The sequence below is a fragment of the Coenobita brevimanus genome, chromosome 94 (assembly GCF_032717465.1).
Source record: "Coenobita brevimanus isolate Jiangsu-jjx chromosome 94, ASM3271746v2, whole genome shotgun sequence".
Taxonomy (NCBI): domain Eukaryota; kingdom Metazoa; phylum Arthropoda; class Malacostraca; order Decapoda; family Coenobitidae; genus Coenobita; species Coenobita brevimanus.
In genome coordinates, this window is record NC_137047.1 from 6,476,747 (window position 1) to 6,482,746 (window position 6,000).

The window sequence follows — 6,000 nt, forward strand, 5'->3', positions numbered from 1 at the left end:
GGATGGAAGTAATGCGAGTATAAGTGGCTGGGGAATGGCTGGGAGAAGGAGGGAGGTGAGAAGACAGGAAGAAATCAGTAGGATGGAAGTTGTGGAAGCAATGAAGAAAGTTAAATCGGGGAAAGCCCCAGGAATTGATGGAGTGTGTGGTGAAATGCTGAAGCATGGGGGAGAGATAGTAGTAGAATGGATGTGGAAGATGTGCAGATTGGCCTGGGAGGAAGGTAGAGTCCCGGAGGATTGGAAGTCAGGTATAATTATTCCCTTGTACAAAGGAAAAGGGGAAAAAGAAGTGTGTGGTAATCATAGGGGCATTTGTCTTCTTAGTATAATAGGAAAAGTGTATGGTAGGTTACTTATAGACAGAGTTAGAGAAAGAACAGAGAAATTAGTTGGAGAAGAACAGGGAGGCTTTAGGAAGGGAAGAGGTTGTGTAGATCAGATATTCATTCTTAGATCTTTAGTGGAAAAGTTTCTAGAGAAGGGAAAGAAGTTGTATGCGGCTTTCATGGATTTGGAGAAAGCATATGACAGGGTGGATAGACAAGGATTGTGGAAAGTGTTAAGAATATATGGAGTAGATGGGAAGTTGTTGAATGCTGTGAAGAGTATGTACGATGGTGCGAAGGCTGCAGTGCGTGTGGATGGTGAACTAAGTGAATTTTTCTCTGTGAAAGTTGGTTTGAAACAGGGATGTGTCATGTCTCCATGGTTGTTCAATCTGTACATGGATGGGGTAATAAAAGAGGTACAAGGTAGGGTAGTGGATGTTGGAGTGGCCCTGGTGAGAGAGGATAGTGTTTGGAAACTCCCTGTACTGTTGTTTGCAGATGATACTGTGTTGTTGAGTGAAGACGAAGGGGAGCTGCAAGGCTTGGTGGATGAGTTTGAGAGAGTGTGTAAGAAACGGAACCTAAAGGTGAATGTAGGGAAGAGTAAATTGATGGTCTTTGAGAGAGGTGAAGTCAGTGAATGTACAGCGAGGTTGGATGGTGAGGAATTGGAAAATGTGAGTACGTTTAAGTATTTGGGTAGTGTGATGAGTAAGGATGGAGGTTTGGAGGGTGAAGTGCTTGAAAGGGTACAGCAGGGAAGAAAGGTTGCTGGTTCCTTAAAAGCAGTGATAAGAAACAGGGAAGTGAGCATGGAAGTAAAAAGTTACTACATGACAGTATTGTGATACCAACTCTAACGTACGGAAGTGAAGCTTGGACATTGTTGGAAGGACACAAGTCAAGAGTGAGAGCAGTGGAAATGAGTTATTTAAGAGGAGCCTGTGGAGTCACGTGGAGAGACAGGCTGACGAATGAGGATATAAAGGAGCGTTGTGGTGTGGATGTGGATGTGATAGGAAGCGTTGTGAGGAACACACTGAGGTGGTTTGGCCATGTGGAGAGGATGGAGGGTGAAAGATTGACGAAGAGAGTGTATGTGAGTGAGGTGGAGGGTGGAAGAGGGAGGGGGAGACCGAGGATGAGATGGAGGGATGGGGTGGAGAGGTATATGAGAGAGGGGGGTGTGAGTTGGGAGCAGGGCAGTGAAATGGCGGGGGACAGGGCGACTTGGAGGCGATTTGTTTGTGGCCACCCCAAACGGGATTGAGGCGTCTGGCAATAGATAGATAGATAGAATATTTGGATTCTGACAGTAGGCTTTAAAACCATGAAAAAATTGTGTCTAACAGACATTAAACTCCTTCCAGCAAAAATGAAGTGAACTAGAAAATGTTGAACCTAGGGCAGGCAGTTTATGACAACGAAATAGTGTGATGAATAGGAATAAGGTGAAAGGCTTTTGGTAAACTAGGTAACTGCATGAAGGATATGCAATTGCCTTTGTCAAGAGAGTTAAATAATCAGTGCACACTATCTGTTTTAATATAAGGATTGGAAATATGGAGTATGAACAAAGTCCTTTTAACATAATTATATGAAGGAATGCAGAGTTCAAGGGGAAGGATTATGTTAGGTGCTGCATGGAGAGACAAGAAAAGGGTTTCCCAATTAAGAGTACAGATGAAAGTAATAAGTAATTACAACAATAAAAACACACAAATGGATATGGGTAGGTCATGTTCATCGCAGAACAGGTGGAAAACTAGGGTAACCAAGTGGTAACCTAGAGATAACATGAGAAGGAACAGCAGACAGGATGGTGTGATGAGATTTGGAAATTGGTTGGGACTGGATAGAGTAGGCTGTCAGCCAATAGGTCAGAGTGGAAGAAGATGGCAGAGGTCTTTTTCCTGCAATAGACTCACTCAGGCTATTGATGATGATGTGGAAGGTGTCCATGTTCATAATTTAGCATGTGTCTGGGGTGGTAGGTGGTGATAACCATCATCCACTCACTTCAAGTATGCACTACTCATTAGTAGTGCTTGTGCTTCGCAACCGTAGGGTTGGCTGTTTGAGCCTGCACCAGGGTGGTGTATTTCTGGTAAGAGATGTAGCAATCTCTCCAAGGATCTCTCCTTGCCCTGCAGAGCTCTATGGTCCATTGGTCCTAGCTGGGGGATTAATAAAAAAAAATCTATATACTGTACTGTATTGTAGTACCAGTATGGACACAGTCAATTACAGATGACATTGTTGATATGTTAGGATATGGTTGCTGAGCTTCCAGTCACCAATATCTAAAGTTAATGCCTATCATCTTACCACTGGTATTACTCATATAATGCATTCTTGCACATTTGTACACACCTTAAGTAAATAATTATTATATTGTTTTGTTGTTTTATTTTTGAAGGTTCCAACATGCTTGCATGTGTTGGCCTTGGTCACCTTATGGCAGCTGTCCATGCTGCTCGATATATGGCAGCCTCCCTGTTCAGTCCCTTAACCCTGAGGTCACAGTTAATGACCCCGTCCTACATCTTTTTGGGTCTACCCCTCTCAACCCCACCCCCAGTATTAACACTTCTCACTTTCTGCACCCAATTATCATCCCTCATCCTCTCAACATGCCCAAACCATATCAATCTGCCCCTCTTCATCACAGCATCAATACACTCTAGTCCCATCCAATCTCTCAACTCTTCCATCGTAAATGTAGCCCCCCCAGGCCTCGCACTCAGGGACACACTGCACATCCACCCAATCATTGTCATTTCTGTACGTTTGAACCAGCAAATATCCCCTTCCTTTACTGCCCAGGTCTCATTACCATACAGCATTATACTCTAACACATTCTGCATATAAAGATCCCTTAGCATAGAGGAAGAGCCCTCTTAATGTCAGGAGAGGCAACAGCTCGCTGAACTTTTTCCAACCACTCCTTGCTCTAGCCACAGAGCTAGCTCCAGCCCCACCTTCAGCACATAACATATCTCCCAAATAACAAATCTCTTCCACATGCTCGAGAGACTCACCAACAAGATTAATCCTTTGACACCTGACAATCTCCACCTGCTCTCCCCGACACCGCACACATGAAATCAGCATTATCTTGCAGTAATCCTTTAACCCTTTAACCGCGGGTGTCATTCCAGAATGACATTGAAAAAACTGGACCAAACCGCGGGTGTCATTCTGGAATTCATCATTCATTCATTGCCAGACGCCATGTATCCCAAACGGGGTGGTGAATATTTTGAACACCGCGCGTTTTTTCTGTGCGCAAATTGTTTCACGCAAGAGTAGCTGTCGAGTTCTTTCACGCCAGCCCTCCCACACCTCCCTCCTCCCACCCCCCCTGGGGGCCCCCCCCCACCCCTGCCCAGACATGCATCAGTCAGTATCTGTCCAGCTCTGTGCGTGACAATGGCGCTCCGTCCCGAGTCATCATCGCTCACTTCCTCCTCGGAAATTGTTAGTGCTAGTGCGCCTTCGACCTCTACATCGAAGAAGGAACTCCCAACGGCGAGGCAGAAGGGGTTGAGCACCCCAGAAATTAGGACAGAGCTGGATAAAACTGTAAGTACAACTATGGATTGTGGCAGTGAGAGTGATACACTTACCGCAAGTAGTGATGATTATGCACTTATTGCTGGGGAACCGTTAATGGTTGAACAATTGGGCAGTGACAGTGATGAAATTGAACATGTTGTCTCCCCCCCACCGCCCACAACTTACTCTGGAAAAGGGAAGGCGCCCATGGGGAAAATGGGTGTAGCACGTGGGAAGGGAGTGAAGCGGAAAATTACATCTCCTACACCCGGCCCTAGCAAGCATTTCCCACCACTTTCCCGTTCCCCTAGCCCTATTGCCCTCACATCATCTTCATCTTTTGCCGTGCCCTCTTCTCAGTCAACATAATCTGAGGAATATGAATTCCCAGAGCCTGCACAGCGAGGGAAGGCAGGCCGGGCAGGCAGGGTAAGCAGGGCAGGCCGGGCTAGAACATAGGGGATGCGTGGCAGCCGGAGGGCAAAGCGGGGTGATAAGCGGGGAAGAAAGGGAGGTCAGGTTTCACCACACACCAGGTCAGTAACCCACCTGCCTGCCCCCCGCCCAGCTCCCTCCCCCTCACCACCCCCCCACTCACCACCCTCCCGCTCACCTCCCCCTCACTCACCCCCCTCCCGCTCACCTCCTGCCTCACCCATTGCCTCCACCTCAACTCCTTCTCACCGGGAAAAGAGTGCAATGCAACCTGACACTGCCACTGAACCATGCACAGGGAAAGTGGATGCATTTGTGTGGTCTGACGGTGCTGATTTTCAGCCACACAATCCGCCGTTTGACATGACAAACTCCGGAATACAGCCTGCCTTCCCATGCAACGAAGGAGATGACTTTGTGGACTACTTCCTGGCCTTCATGGATGACGAAACCGTGCAATTTGTCAGCGATGAGACCAATAGGTATGCAGCTCAGTGTGCAACAGAAGGGCTGGGACCTATTGGCTCACCAAAGCAAGTGTCGTGATTGCCTGTAGGGATCAGAGAGCTGTATGTGTTCTTTGCTCTCATGTTCTTGATGCCCCATATCAAGAAACATGAGTTGGAGGAGTACTGGCTGGTTGATGACATCACTTCAACCCCAACATTCGGCAAGTACATGTCACGAGATCGGTTCCGACAGCTGCTAGGATACCTGCACTTCGCTGACAATGAAAACCCGTCCCAAACTGACTCTTTGTGGAAAGTGAGGGATTTCCTCAACAGGATTAGGGATCGATTTACGCGATTTTTCCGTCCTATGCAAAAAATCGTCATAGATGAATCCCTGGTATTGTTAAGAGGACGTCTCAAATTCATGCAGTACATCAGTATTGTGATCCCTACCCTGACATATGGAACCGAGGCATGGACCTTGCAAGAGGGGAACAAGTCAAGAGTGAGAGCAGTGGAAATGAGTTACTTGAGAGGAGCATGTGGAGTGACGTGGAGGGACAGGTTGACGAATGAAGAAGTGAAGGAACGCTGTGGGGTGGATGTGGATGTGGATGTGGTTGAGAAGATTAGGAGAAATACACTGAGGTGGTTTGGACATGTGAAGAGAATGGAGAATGAAAGACTGACTAAGAGGGTGTATGTAGGTGAGGTGGAGGGAGGGAGAGGGAGAGGTAGACCGAGGATGGGGTGGAGGGATGGAGTTGAGAGGTATATGAGGGAGAGGTGGGGGTGAGGTGGGGGGAGGGTAGTCAAATGGTGGGTAACAGAGCGACTTGGAGGCGTTTTGTCTGCGGCCACCCTTTGCGGGATTAGGGCGTCGGGCTATAGATAGATAGATAGATAGACATCCCCAGCAAACGCCACCGCTTTGGGATAAAGTTCTTTGTGCTGTGTGACTGTGAGACGGGGTATATCCTTGATTTCGTTATCTACTCTGCAAGTACAATGGACGTGGACAGGAACGACCCCCTTGGCTCCTCTGGCTCCGTAGTAAAATTGCTGATGGAGAGGTATTTTGATGGGAATCATGTGCTGTACACGGACAATTAGTACACAGCACCGAAACTCGCCAAATACCTGGCTGAACACGGCATCGGCACTGTTGGCACTGTACGGAGCCACAGGAAAGAGTGGCCAAGTTTCCCTGAAGCATCATCCT